Source organism: Halichoeres trimaculatus, unplaced genomic scaffold (assembly GCF_033239565.1).
Source record: "Halichoeres trimaculatus isolate MK-OKI-2021-1 unplaced genomic scaffold, fHalTri1.1 fHalTri1_scaffold_2, whole genome shotgun sequence".
NCBI lineage: Eukaryota > Metazoa > Chordata > Actinopteri > Labriformes > Labridae > Halichoeres > Halichoeres trimaculatus.
Genome location: NW_027437180.1, coordinates 15,796,091 through 15,811,962, shown reverse-complemented (window position 1 = coordinate 15,811,962; position 15,872 = coordinate 15,796,091). Strand labels below are relative to the sequence as shown.

Genomic DNA, 15,872 nt, shown 5'->3' with positions numbered 1-15,872 from the left:
CGCCGCTCTCAGTGACGTGGAAGAGCAGGGCGGTATCAGCGGTGGCTCATTTACATATGAAGGTCACGCTCACTAAATCAGAGCATTCTGAACAGAGGGGCTATGAGAGCCTGGAAACAGGCACTCCCTGAGTGCTTAGTTATATTGTGTGTTTTGGGTCAGCTTCAAATCGTGACAGCTGACATAAATGATTGAGCTATGAGATAAATGGCTAAAAGTGCCAATCACCGGCTCCAATCAAACAGTTGAGATCAGGATCTGGACAAGTTTACTTCAGCAAGGGTGACTCCCTTTCAGCTCTAACAGCATATTGCATTTTCCCTTGATCTAAACCAATTCTACACAAGTTCACTGTCTTTGTTTGGGTATCCACAGGTAGTCTTAAATCCCATTTTCAGTAGTAAGCCTCTCAGCTCTAATGCTCTTGCACTGAGAGCTTCTTTGTGGATATTAAGAGTGTGTGTGTGTGTGTGTGTGTGTGTGTGTGTGTGTGTGTGTGTGTGTGTGTGTGTGGGGTGGGGGGGGGGGGGGGGCATTCAATGTAAAGCTCTAAAGGAGCAGCAGCATCTGTGTGCTCTGCATGGAGAAGTGTGGAGAGTGAGAGTTTTCAGTGGCATTTGATAATGTGCAGCCTCACAGTAGTGATTCAACATACTACAGCGGACTCTCTACCCCCACAACTCCCACAGCCTCTACCTCCCATGAAGTCCTGTGAGCCACCCTCTATTTGCCTGACAGTTGCCATGGTGACCATCACTACACCACAGAGATGGCAGTGGAAAGCTGGCTGGGTGGGTGGAGGGGGGGAAGCAGCACTTAGGGATGAGAGAAAGATAAGGGCAGGTAGAGGATGAGATGGTTGTTATAAAGAAAGAGTGAAGGAAATGCTGGGGGAGATGTACCGGTGGCAGTGCAGGGGCAGCTGGGGTGAGAGGAAGGAGGTGATGGAGATGAGTCAGGCCTTGACATAGGGGAACATAGAGAGTTGAGGAGAATAAAACATAAAATCAGAGAGAAAAAACATCAGTGTGTGTGTGTGTGAGAGAGTGTGTGTGTGTCTTTAACCACAAAGAAGCACTACAGCACAGGGAAAATAAAATCCACATTTCAAGGGGTTGTGCATCTTTTCCACTTGAGGGAAATGTACTTCAGATGTGAAAGTGTGTCCTTTTCAGTGAATGCTAACCTTGAAAACTATTTCAGAAAAGCCATTATTCATCTTACCAGCCCCAAAGTTCAATTTCAAAACTTAGTTCTCTGGCAAGCCAAGCATGGCACTGCATCACACCAACTCTGGAGAAAATATTGCATTAGCTTTATTTACTGTGTGCCTTTTTCAGGGGACAATCACAATCTGGGACAGGAGAGGTGAAGAGGAGGACTGAGAGCAGAGTAGGAGTAGGAGGATGCTGGTCGCCTTGGCACTTACTAAAAAGCTGCATTTAGCACAGGTAAAATTAAAGGCCTTTTTTCAGTTGTTAGCCTGTTATGAATGCTCTTGCATATCTTCACCTCTTTAATGCCCGTGGCTGTGTATGTGTGGCTGTAGGAGTGTGAAAGCAAGTGGAAATGAAAATTTGCTAAATGTGTGTTTGTGTGTGCATAGATATGAGTGCGTCTTCCCACACCACCCACAATAATCCTCACATGCCAGAGGGCCAAACATCAAGGCACTGTTGTTCCTTATTAGGAGTCCCAGTGGCTGTAACAGAATTAGCAGAAAAGATAACTAGCAGTGCCACGCCCTCAGATGAGACCACTTCTACATTGATATTTGTCACATCTGAAAGCCTCAGTCTGCCCCCGTAGAGCTGTAGATTCAGATGTTTATGTACAAACGGCATACATTAGCAAATACAGACTCTGCCAGTGTGCATTTGCATGTGCCAAAAACATGAATACATAGAGCAGTAAAGATGTATGTAAAAAAAAATCTATCTTTTCAACCCAAGACGTCACTTTGATATAGAGAATGAAAAAACAGAAAAACAAAATAAGGCTGGTGATTTATGTATTAACTTTTTTCTTTTCCTTTTTTTTTGATGACTTTAAAGTTAGAAGCGCTTCAGGGTTCTTATAACGGACGTCACAATGACAAACCCAATCTTGACTGAATGACCAAACAGACATGTTTCTAACTGGATGCTGGTGCTAAATGAATGACACTTGTCCCAAAATTATTCATAGTAAACTATCATTAACGCAGTCAACCATGATTTTCTCCAGTTCTGAGGGAAGGCAACCTAATTTTAAGTTATGTTGCATGCTAAAAGTAATTGAAAGAAGTGGATCACAGCCATTCAACAGAAGATAACGACACAAATTATCATCATCACACTAGTTCTTATGCTAACTTGGTAACAGTGATACAGCGGTTGTTGTGTTTAGCTGACAGTCATGGGATTCATTATGAATTCACAAAAGTATTAGCATTTGTGTCTCATATCTATTGCAGCTAAAATAATTGTGTAAGTAAGCAGTGAATTGCTGTCACCTGTAGGGTTGTATGACCAGGGCAATGTCACAGGCCTCTTAAGTTTCTTTTATTTTTAGGGCTCCAATAAACAACATGATTGTAATGCAAAATGCATTCTAGCCTAACATTACAACTTCTGCGGTTCATTGAAGTGAGTGAGGTTAAACAGAGCCCTTGTAGTTCAGTCATATAGCTGGAAGTAGCCAATAAGTGTCCTTGTGATTACCCTGCCCACAGCTTTATAAATATTGTGTAAATGTGGAAATGAGGAAATTTGTATCTAGTTGTAAATGGTTTTCCCTAAATAAACCATGGTTGTTGGCATGATGTACACTAGCCAAGTCATAATAAAGCCATTTGAACAAAAAAAAGCATGAATTACATGTGAAGACAAAGTCAAGATGCTGCCATGCAACCTAATCTGTGCAGATAAGCAAATTATGAGCTCCACACGCTTCATTCACTTGTTTTCAAGAACTGAAAAATCTGATTCATGATGCTTTACAGAATCGGAATTAAGATCCATCCTTAACATATAGCTGAAGTAGAGGGTTCATTCACATGTAAAATATGAGACAAACTGGCGGACTTGAGTGGTGTCCGAAGGAATCCCCTTTCCTCTTTGCAAAAGTTGTGTCTTGGGGCGCTACCCTGGTACTGTCAAAGCAGGCTCACTAGTCTGATTTTCCAGAAATCAGAACCCCAAGTCAGCCTGCCCTGAGATAAAATTTGGCAGAAAATACGAGTTGCAGTTGATGCAGTTGAAGAAACATTTTGACCAGATACAGGAGAAAAGTTGAGGATTGTGCAAGGACTTTGGCTGTGGACACAAAATAACAGTCCTGTGTATGAATGCGAAGTTATGTTCAGAGTCTTGACTGTATAATTAATGGACGTAGTCTCCCTGAGGTCACCTGTCTGTTTCTGAAACTGATTTTGAAGCAAATTGACTGTAGCAGCCATTAACCGGCCACTTGTCTGTCACGTGACCCTGAGCTGTGCCTCTGGTTGGGCGAGCTCACGATCTTAACCCCCCCCGTAGAGTGTCTGCTGACAGTAATATTAGCGACGCAGACAGAAGAGTTTTTTTGAACAAGGCTGTAAATAGGTTAATTCCTGCTGTGAAAAACGGCTTGGTGTGTATGTGACTTCCAGTACTTCTGGAGCCAGCCTCAAGTGGACACTCGAGAAACAGCAGGTTTTAGCACTTCTGCATTTTCTCCTATTCTTAGACCCCGTTTACACAACGTTTCATCCAAAAACTCTAAAACGCAGTGAAAAAAAAATCTGCGTTTACAAGGAAATGCTGAGGGTCTGAAAATGCTGTAGTAAGCATGCCAGGCCTGTAGGTGGTGCTAGACCTGTCTTGTCCAGACCCAGCTTTCGGTAGAGCTCCACTGAAGTAGAGTTGAGCCGATCGCCTGGTGTTTTGTTAAATAGTAAAAGCAGAAATGACGTCACAATTTCCACTGAAAACGCCAGCTGACTGTTCACACGGCAACGGTGTCGCCAGCGTTTTAGAAAAATCCCACTCTGGAGGCCGTTTTCTTAAGTGAGTTTTAGGCCGGCTAAAACGGTGTTTCCATGTAAATGCAAGGCCAAAACTCAACAAAACTTTTGCATTTCACCTTAAAACCATTGTCGTGCAAACAGCCCCTTGGACCAGAGGTTGCCTCTTGGGTACAGGTCTAGACTGTTGTTGTTGTGTGTTGTTGTTTGGAACTTATCAAAACAGCACCTCTGTCAATGATCATGACACTGATTTCTGTGTCCTATTGTAAGATGATCAATTTACGAATAAGCCATTTACCTCAAGGTGTTCGATAAATACAGAGCCATTTGGTATTTAGGCATACTGTATCCCATCACTGCTGTTGTTATACTTCAAAACCACACCCACATAAAACAATATACCAGGACAGACAGCAAAATTTACATTTGCTCTAAAGAGAAGATCCGGTATTCCTGCATTCATTACAATACACTGCAGTGGACGTATCCTCCCTGAGAGCATAGGTCATAGTCCCTATTCAAAAACAACAACAGGTGCGAGGTAATGCTCAAAAGTGCCCTTAACCTGGTGAGTCACAGATGCATCCAAAGTCTATGAGCCAGACACATTTGTCAAGGAGAGAGAAACTGCACAAGCGAGGGAGACTAGTGAGAGCATGATGACGAATCTTTCAATCTGGTATCAGCTGTGTTTTGCTGCTTCAAAAGAGGACATCAGAGCTGGGTTAAGTGGTGTTTCCAAAATATTCTTCGCATTTGTCATATTTTGAGGGAAGTAACAGATGGGTGGGGTTTTCCACATTAAACAGAGTGATGTCTGCCAGATCATTCAGAGAAATTGAATGCCGTAATGTGACGGTTATTTTCATGTGTTGACGGAGAACTTGAAATTACTTGTAAGATAATATTTCACTGGCTTCAGTTATATTGATAAAGTGGTTTTAACAGTTGGTACAAAAAAATTTAGCATTTCTTTACAACTGCTATCAATGCCATGGCCTAGTTAAAATAATTTGAAAGATATGTTCTGTCCGTGGGGCTTTTGGAATGGAAATGGGCCTTAAAAAATGGGAGCTGGAGAATAATTTGTCCTGGAAGAGAGAATACTGTCCAAAATTGAACAATGTTCATTTTCTACCAGAGACACTGAATAAAGTTAGGGTGTCTTAATCAAAAATTTAACCCTCTATGACCTGTAATATCATGCTGTAGTGTTTTCTTTTCTTTTTTTTTCTTTTCTTTTCTTTTTTTTTTCTTTTTTTTTTTTTGCACAAGACTTTTGCTAAACATCAATACAACCCTTTTATCCCAAGAATGAATAAAATGTATGGACTAATGTCAAGACGAATTAAATAGAATGCACAAAAAATGCAGCAAGCCTTAGAATAATTTAAAAAAATTACACACACACACACACACATACACACACACACACACACACACACACACACACACACACACACACACACACACACACACATATATATATATATATATATATATATATATATATATATATATATATATATATATATATATATATATATATATAAATATATAATGTTTTTTTGTTGCTTTTTTCACAGAACACAGAACTGTCACAGCTGTAACCTTCAAAAATGGTAATGTAAAAAATCTGATGATGTGTAACGTAAGATGCCATGTGAACTTCTGCAGTCTTTGTTGTAATGTTTTCGATGTTTGTGCTTTATTCTGGATTTCTGCAACACACTGGTGCAAGAAAACATTGTTTTGGGACATGTTGATAGACATGTATAAACAATATTAAAGTGTAACTCCACAGATTTTATTTGCAAAAGGACAGATTGATCGATCTATCTTCTCTGGTTTCAAATCCACCAGCCGTTGAAACTTAGTATTCAAATTGAAGCACCTTGTTAACGAGACTCTCTTTCCTTGGATGGTTGTTGAAGGCAAGTGATAATTATGATGTGACTATCAAGAGATATTAAAATAGCTTTTGAACTTTAGATTTATGAGTGAATATACAACACTTGTTTAGTTTGCATTTCTTCTGCTTACTGAAAAGCCATTTCTATCTTTTCACATCCATGGCATTCCAGTATGGTACATTTGAAAGCGAAACACCACTCCAGTTCCTGCCTAGTCTTCAAATTGATTTAATGGGAACAGAACAGACACAAATCAACAACCCATGCTGCCCACCTCACTTTAGCTGGTAGCTCTGTCAGAAGCTAACAGCACATCAAACCATAGAACATATATGTACATGATGATGAAAAAAATAAAGTTCATTACTGTGTAGCCAACTCAGCAAGGCTAAAAGCACAAATGTCACAGAATAACATCCAAATGATTGGACTGAGGGACTCCAAGAATACAAGATGTAAATATTGTAAATCACGTTGTGGAGAACATGTCCTGTGCTCCTTTGCACACTTTGTGGCGATGTGTGACACTAAGAAAGAAAAAGACTCTGCCCGACAGCTGCTCACTATGTCAGAATTAGTTAAATTGACAGTTGCGGGTTTATGCATTTTGTCAGGCTGACAATGATGATATACAAAACAAAGGGAGAAATTTGACAGGTGAGAAATGTTGGTTTTGACCCCATATGTTGTCAGTAAGAAAGGATGTGTCAATGACAAGCTGCCATGATGCAACCTGGAGAAATAGGAGATGAAAAGCACACTTCCTGTGTGGCCTAATCAGGCTCCCATGTGTCTGTATCCAGCATTTCTCCAGGCTTAGCTCTCTCCTGCCTGCTTGTTTTAGAAATGCAAAAAGTCTGAAAGGAGATAAACAGTCTATCACTTGTCCTTGACACATGAAAGAATATAAGGATGAATATTTAAAATTCATAATTCATCACAGTGAGCTCTTTGAGGGGGCAACGATGTGAAAGTAAGGAGGCTATTTAAAAGAAGAGTTAATGCAGCAATCAGCTTCGCATGATTTGTCAATTGCAAGCAATTCATGTTTCTGCTCATGTGCAATGCCCTACAGGTAAACATGGGGGAAAGGAGAGACATTCAAGTGCACTCTTCCTCTACACCACACACAGGCACATAAACACCTCCTCAGCTGTTGTTGTCAGCATGTTAATCAGGCTTTGGTATCGCTGTAGCCCTGAGGCGCTGTGTGATATAAACACAGATAGAATAAATATCGGATTTTACTACTCTTAAATGACTAACTTTGTTGTCTTCTTCCCTGATGGCTCTGAGAAGAAAGTTTGTAATTAGGTATTTATGATGTTCAGCGTTCAACAAGGCCATGTTTTCTCTATTGAGAGTATTAAACCTTACAGAATAAGAGAGTGATACTGCACAATCTGCTGCTGTGTCTGTGTGTGACCTTATATGAGAGGCCATCAGTGGTACACTGCTGGCATTTCAGACAAGCTCTGGTTTTAATTGAAGCCTTAATCCCAGGTGTAATCAGGGCTAAATCAACAACACTGAAATCGTCCAAGAGCCAATTAGGCCTATAGGGAGAGTAGTGTGAAGAGATGCGATGTGCTGCTTCTTCATAATCAGCTGAACTAATACTTGATGAAAGAGTCTGATATTGCTACCTGTCTCTGCGACTAATCGCCTGTAATTAGAACAAGGCAGGGGTAATTGGGAAGGTTGATGTTATTATGAGACATATCATCGCTACAATATTCAGATATACTATTGTGTGGGCTTTGGAAAAGTACCTTTAATTGCTGGCATAATGGGCACTTTCACATGAGAGTTAGAGAAAAGAAATCATTAGTAGGATTTGGTCGTCTTGTAATCTGCGGTAAAAAGGAAGACAACAGTCACAGAGAGTTGTTAATCTTCACACGATGCCTGTAAGACCTCCAAATGACTCCACACCTCTGTGGCGGAGAGATAAACAAAACTCAACAGGAAAGAAAAGAAATAGCAGTGATACTCCACCGTAGCTAATTAAGTGACGAAATAAGCTCAGAAATCCCCTGAATCAAATTTAACAACAGGGGTGGCACACACACAGTATGCACACCACTGCCCCTGTGTAACGAATGGGCTTAATGCAATCGCACATCTTTAATGAAATCATGCGAATTTTTGTCTTAGATCTCTGCTTTTTTGAATTTGCCTCTGGTGGTGACTGCACCAGGAAGTCAACGGAAATTATTCTGCTATTGCTCTGTGGAACAGAGTCTGAGTGTGTCAGCACATGCCTGAGAGAAAACAGGGAAGTAATAGGACAATGAGGGATGATGCACTTATTCCTTGATATTGCAATATAGTGTATGTGTGTGTGTGTGTGTGTGTGAGAGAGAGAGAGAGAGTGTGTGTGTGTGTGCTGAGGTGAGCTATTCACATGTTAATACATTTATTTCTCTTACTATCGAATTTAAAGTAGGCTTCTATTGTTCAAGTACCATGAACTCAATACCAAGAAATTTCTTACGGTTGAAACCGTTTTAAGATATACAAAGGGTCATGATGTAGAAAGGTGATCAAATGTCTTTTTTAATTACAGCCATTTTCAACTCTTAGACTATTTTCTAAACCTGTTTTTGGTATCATGTTTTGAGGCCTTCCATCAAAAAGTGCCACATTGGAAATGCTGGAATCAACCTAGTATTGTCTGAGTTTGCATGAAGTAAAGAGGCTGGTCTTAAGCCTCTTTGCAAGATATGCCTGCCTGTCTGTCAAGTCAGTGATGCAAAGTGGCCGATAAGGGTCAAACATGAAAGAGCTAAAATGGGAATAATGATAAGTGTGCATCATATATTAAAGGCAAACGCAAACTTCCAAAGCAGATGCAACAGCTGAAACACGCTGAAAAGGAAACAACTTGTAGCAAGAGGCAAAACAACTGCATTAACATCAGACGTGCACGCTCCAGGCCTGTCGGGTGGCTCTGTTGCACAGCTCACAAGAGAAGGACCAACACTTTCTATTAAAAATGTTGAATTTGTGCTCATGGTCTAGATTTTCAGCATGGAAAGGGCTCTGACTGTCATGAGTTGGGTTGTCTGTTGTGTTTTTCTGGATTTTGGATTTTTCTTTTGGGTCTTGGGTTTCTGGGTTCTTTGTGATTCTTGTGTTGATCTTGGTTATTCTTGTTTAGTATTCTGTGTTTCCTGTTTTTGTCTTTAGGTTGTCTTCCTTGTGGTTTTGATTTGGATCTTGTCATGTGTATGTCTTTCTGTTATTATTATTATTATAGTTTCTGTGTTTTAGATCTCTCTGACTTGAGTTTCCCTGTGTTTGGTTTAGTTCTCCTTGTGTTTCCCTCCACTTTGGTTGCCCTCTCATGTGTTTCACCTGTGTCTTGTTTCATACCTGAACTGATTACTCCCTTGTGTATATAGTCTCTGTGTTTCTTGTGTTTTTTCGTCAGTTCATTGTGCTGCTGTCACCTGTCATGCCCTCTTGCTTCCTCGTGCTTCTTGGTTGTTTTCAGTGAGTTCTGTAGTGTTTTATGATTTTGTTTCTTTTGTTGGAGGTTTTGGTTTTGAGTTTTAAATTTTTGAGTTTAGTGAAAACATTTTTGTTTACATCTGCAATTGGATCCTCTTTTTTTTGTTTTTTTTTTTGTTTTTTCAACGTGGTTTATGACACTGACTTCCATTAAAAAGTGTACTCTGATCAGTTTTGAGTGACTGTGTATCAGAGGGATTTAGGGAAAACAGTGTGTAATGAGAACATAGGAACATAGTAGTCTGATGATATTTTTAGAGATTTGTGAATGCTTGTGGACAGTTGGTTCTGAGCAGACATTTCAAATTGATCGATGGGACTGTCAAAGCACAGGTTTTTTATTTTTTATTTTTTTCAAGGTAGTTACAACACAACTAGTTCAATATTGATGTCTTTGTTTACTTAAACTTCTATGTATATTTTTGACAATAATGGATAAAATATGCCACTTTATTCATGTGTAAATAGCTTTTGATTTTAGAATGCCATCAATGTTTTGTCACCACATAAATAGATTAACCCACAAGATTCTTGCATTATGTCTCAAAGAGTAATTCAGCAGAATAAAATTGACTCCATAGAGTAGTTTGGTGTTGTTAAAACCCACAGAATATCCTCCTTATCTGACTGAGGAATATCAGTGAAATGTGTTTTTGTTAGTTGTAAATGGAGGTTGTGGTTTCTGTAAAGTCAACATCTAAGAGAAAAGTCTTCCATGACAATCACAATGATTCATTTTCCTGAAATTGATCGCTGTATTGTGCTGCATGTACATGTGTTTCAGCTTCTCAAACCTTTTTCTTTTAGAACTTGCTCAATCATGTGACTTAGTGTAAAGACATTCAGAGGTACACTGATGGAGACAACTTCACACAGAGGGTGAAAGTGCTTGAGGGTGTGAAAAAAGATTACCAAAAAAAAAAGTCACTATCTCATCTGGTACATGGCAACATGACTGTGATCTACTCCCCTACAGCCCCACAGGGGATGCAGTACTGATCTCTCTGTTGGCTAAATGTCAGCACCTTACCCGACTACTATCATCTGTTGTCTGATGTCCTCTGGAAGCTCTCAGAGATAGTGCTGATCTTGAATGGCTCACAATCGGCCTCCTGGTCAGTCTGAGGCCAAACGCACAGTTGTGGTTATCTGTCTGAAGCGAGTTAAGTGTAAAGCAAGGACAACTTTTAATTTTGACTTTGTCTTCTCGGAAGCTTTTCATCATGTGAGTGTTGAAGTGTCAAATCAAAAATTGCAAATGATCTTGTTGCAGAAAGATATTAGTTATTTTTATTTATTTATTCATTTATTTATTTATTTATTTATTTATTTATTTAATTATTCATTATTTTTTTAATTGAATTTGAGTCCTAGATTACAAGATTGTGAATAACTGCAAGAATTACTAAAACCTGGATTACTTTTTAACACCTTTGCTTCAAAATGTCTGCCTGGACTTGTTCTTTTCTTCTCTTTTCTTTTCTTTTTTTTCTTTTCTTTTCTTTTCTTTTGACTATTAACAGTAAAAAAAAAAGGCTTCTGAGTAATTGCTTTGCCCCCAATATCTGGAAGTTTTTTTTTTTTTTTTCCAATTTACTGCATGTTATAAGAGTTTAAAATAAAGAAAAAATATCCCCTGGAAACTCTCAGAGATGGAGCCTATCTTGAATGGCTCACTATCACCCTCTTGGCCAAATGCACAGTTGAAGAGTTTTGTTTCAGAGGTTTAGTGAAGGAAAAAAATACTTCAATCAAATATAGCCAGCAATGTTTACAGGAAAAACTTAAAGTTTGAACAAAATAAAGCACATGTACCATAACATTTATGAGTCTTTGCCTCTTAAAAATGATAATTTAAAAAAAAGTCTCCACCATCACCAGAGCCTCCAGCATCCTCACTGTGTCTCCCTGTCCTTGCACACAAGCCACTTAAATATGGCTGCTCCTCATTATGAGACAGAACAAAAGTAGAGGAAAAAAATATTCAGCTGCTCATGTACACTGTACAGTACAAACAAGGCATGGCACATTCTTCTACAAAGGTTAGCACACATTACAATCCTTAACTCATGCACATACAGAGCAAAGAAGACTTGGTACACTATGTGCCACTTTACATGGTGCGCAATGCACACATGTTCAAAGTACAAACACAGCATGGTACTGTGCTCTAAAAAGGCTGTTACATACTGTGAGCAATTACGCACATAATGTAATACTTGGTACACTGTTCTAAAAAAAAGTCACCGCACAATTACATACATAAAGTGCAAATGTTGACTGAAAGAGAGACATCTCAGCTTTCACAAACTGTTGGAATTTTTCTGATTTTGCAAACCGTTGAGGAATAATGATCTTTGAAAGTAAGCTTTAGCAAAAGTGTCGGCGCTGACACATCGGGAGTTAAAAGTTAATTAGAAAGAAAACTGCATGACAATTATACTTTTTCACATTAATGCAAGAATACCTCTTAGGGATATTGATTTATTAAAAATAAAAAAGGTGTTTAGGCAGGTGTAAATTAATTTATGCAGATGAATGACAGGTGTGTTTAAGACATGGCATTTCTTTTTTTTCATGTAATCATGTTTAAAATATCTGTGTAATGCAGTTTTTGGCCTCTTCACTTATCAAGTTCATTTTATACAGCGCATAATCTGTAACAAGGGAATTAAAAGTGCTTCACACAAGAGACAAAAATAATCATTTCAAAGATTAAAAAAAAGAATTATAAACAAATAAAAAAGTCTACATTTGCACTACATGATACATGATCCAAATAGGTATTTAAATACGTTTATTACAGTTTTCTGAGGGGCTACACAGTGGCTCAACAGTTGGCGCTGCAGCCTCACAGCAAGAAGGTCAACAGTTCAAATCCCCACCTCGGCCCACTGGCCTTTCTGTGTGGAGTTTGCATGTTCTCCCCGTGCATTCGTGGGTTCTCTCCGATACTCCTCCAACAGTCCAAAAACATGCTCATCAGGTTCATTGGACACTCTAAATTGTCTGTAGGCATGAGTGTGCGGATGAATGGTTGACTGTCTCTGAGTCAGCCCTATGATTGACTAGCGACCAGTCCAGGGTGTACCACCTCTCACTCAATGATAGCTGGGATAGGCTCCAGCCACCCGTGTCCCTGAACAGGATAAGCCGTATAGAAAGTAGATGAATTAATAGTTTTCTGATAAAAGGCAGATGTAAAAAAGTGGGTCTTCAACCTGGAAAGGAGTTGAGAGTTTCAGCAGATCTAACATTTTCGGGGAGTTTTTTAGCTATTTAGAGAATAAGAACTGAACTCTAGTTCTTCATGTTTCAGACCTTTCCAAGACCACCTGAGCAGTCTTGATGGTTTTTACGGAATGAGAGCCTCACATATGTGCTTTGGCTAAACAATTCAGAAACTATAAACAGGCAGCAACAAAATGTACTCTGAGAGATGGAGAGCCAGTGAAAAGAGCTCAGAACTGGACTTTTGTGATCCACTTTATTGGCCTCAGTGAAGACTATTTGAGTCACATTTGAATCAGCAGCTGCCTTCTAACTTTTTTTTTTTTTTTTTAAGAGACCTGTGAAGATTATGTTTCAGTCATCCCAACCCCCTAACCTCCGAAAGGGATCTGGCTTCAACACAGCGTGATTTAATCTGAAAACCACCCAGGAGTTTTTATATATGGTTGCCTGACTTCTTGCCCCACTGAACCGCCCTGTGCACATTTATTTCTGCATTTTAAATCTGGCAAAAATATCTGATTTAACCCTCTAAATTTGAAACATAGCCGAACAATGGAACAGAGCCAGAAGTTAAAATACAGACGATAAAAAACCTAACATCTTCGGTGCAGTGACACAGCAGAGACGGACCAGATTCAGACCTGGTGGAATTTCCCTGCTAGATGTTGATTAAGTGGAAAGCAGGATTAAATGATCAGCCATTCTTTGAGCTATTACCATCAGTGTGAATTCCTCGTAAAACTGCTTTTTTTCCCCTGGAGGCAGATGTTTCACTAACAGACACTCAATTCCATTTCTAGCCCACAGCACACGCTCTAACCAGAAACATCTTTGAGCTGTTAATCTGCAAGCAGCCACATACTGGTTCCACTGGTACATCCACTGAAGATGTAAAAGAGCCACCTTAGGCTAGCCCTGTGTCCAGCACAAACTGCTTCTAGGAGTATCAATAATTCAAAGGACAAAGTGTCGGATACATGAGAGTAAAATGCAGCTTGCTTTTTCTCTCTTGTGTCAATATTTTGACAGTGAGTGCAAAGAGAGAAGCAAATCCAAGGGGACTCTGCCATGCAAAGTGTTCTTTCATGTTTTGCAAAGTGAGTGCTACTGCTCCCTCTACATCCATGAAATGGAGATTGAAGAGGAAGCTACTGTGCTGGCACAGTCTGTTCAGTCAGACTGACTGACATAAAGACTGACTGGCTGGGAAATTGACTGGGCTTCATGCTGCCTGTCTCTTTTTTTCTGCTCCTGCTTCCAGTTTCTTACTCTGAGTATTTCTTTGACTTCGATCCTTCTTCTTTTTTTTTTTTTATGATTGAACACTCTCACCTGCAAAATTCAAAAACACAGGGGAGAGATGATAACTTGCACTCTGAGAAAAAGACACACACAAGGAGATCTCAGGCAGTAATGTGAGTTATTAATATATAAAAAGTGAGGTTTACATGGAGTGCAATGTGACCCAAAGAAAGAGATTGACTGAGTAGCTCTCTAAAACTGTGATGTCTCTCAGTGTAGGCCTGATCATTTATGATAGCTTTGATCTTTTCAAACTCTTTTCTGTTGTGTTAGCCTCAGGGCAATTTGCTATCAGAGCACAGGAAGATATACTTTTTTGATCCTTAACAAAAGATTACTCTTGCATCATCAAAGCAGGGGTTAATAGTAACACTCAAAGTGGGTAGGTAGGACCTGTCACTCATATTTGAGTTGCATGTTGATCCTAATCGTTTAACACTCCTGGTAAAAGTCTAATTTTGTGCTGCAAAGTACAAACACCCATGTACACGCAAAGTTAGACGAAGATGCAAGGCGTGAACACAGCTTTAATTATGCTGTGAAGTTTTCTCCCACATGCCCTAGTTATTCTGAGGAGCAGGGATGCAGCAGTCTTTTGGGACAGATGATGGTCCCTAAAGAGGGTGAAGGAGGAAAGAAGACGTCTCTAGTGTCAGCAGGGAAATAACATGTCGGTGCTCTCATGGGGGATGGCAATTTAGGTCCTTGTTTTCTTGTTCCCTCTCCTTTCCAGTGCATGAAGAGAAAACAAGAAAACATCTCAGAACTGCTCTTTTCTTTTCAAGAGCATGATAACGGTTAAACATTGAACCGAAGTTTAAGCAGTGAAGATCAAAGAACCCAAAATTAACTATTCAAAAAGCATGCTCTACGTATGCTAAGTTAACTAGAGCGTGTCTGACCATATTTTGTCAGGCAGCACACAATCAGAGAGTTGAGGTGCAGGTCTTGACCTGCTTATGTTTTGGGGAGTGTCTTGAGAAAACATTTGTTGTGACTTCAGGTCATATAAATAAAGAGAATGGAAAAGAAAAGAAAAAAAATTTGCACAATTGTGTGATTTTAAGTTTACAAAGCCAAACTATGTGTAACCACACACACACAAAAAACCCTGCAGATGTGACATTAAGTTTAATCAGACTGAATTTAACTATTTCCTGTACTTTAGTTGTTTGACTGAAAGCTTTTAATCACTAAGTGCTTTGGTAATGAAGCCAGTCCTATGGATCAAGATTTCTGCCACTCAAAACAAATTTTAAATTAGTATATTGAATGTGAAAACATGATCTAAATTTCAATTTAATGTTTTGAAGTTGAACTTATTTTACAAAATAATGTACTTTTTTTTATAATTTAATTTCAGTTCAACATGGCACAAATTATGGTATCTATGTTTGTGAAGAAGAGTAATTGAGTGCAGAATCCCAGAGAACCTCTCCACATCCGCACCCACAAAAACTAATGCAGTGTCAGGTGTGCCTGAACTTCATAAGTGTAGATGTAATTTTAACTTTCAAGCAAATCTGACTATTTGGACATCATGGAAATGGCTCTATTTAAGCCTGCTCAGGTGAGGCGTACAGCCACAAACTGTTTCATGAAGACTTTTCTGAGTCTGTGCCAATGATGTAATGATCATGCCATGGGGAACAGAATCATTAAACTGAATCTTAATTATGCAAACTGCAATTGAACTTCGTATTTTTAATGTAAGGATAAAGAGAGGTGAATTGTCAAGTAGGTTAGATACACTTTTAAAAACAAATAAATTCAATTCATTAACATTAAATTCAATTCCAGATCATTCTTTATAAATTCAATATTATAATTCTAATTCAGCATCGAGTGACACTAATCTCAACCCGTACAGCCCTGACACATGAGGATGCATGCTATGATTATCTTGTATATCCTCTTTC

General features: G+C 39.1%; 1 long non-coding RNA gene across 2 annotated transcripts in view; it reads left to right on the top strand.

Moving 5' to 3' along the window:
- LOC141787177 (uncharacterized) overlaps nt 1–15,872 on the top strand; it is a 116,347-nt gene that overhangs the window by 65,117 nt on the left and 35,358 nt on the right. The window contains exon 3 of one of the 2 annotated variants that reach the window (XR_012598041.1): nt 1,341–1,413. The exons of the other annotated variant lie outside the window; for it this stretch is intronic. This is a non-coding gene — a long non-coding RNA (uncharacterized LOC141787177). Of the gene's footprint in view, nt 1–1,340; nt 1,414–15,872 lie in introns of those variants that run through there. 2 annotated transcript variants of the gene reach the window in all.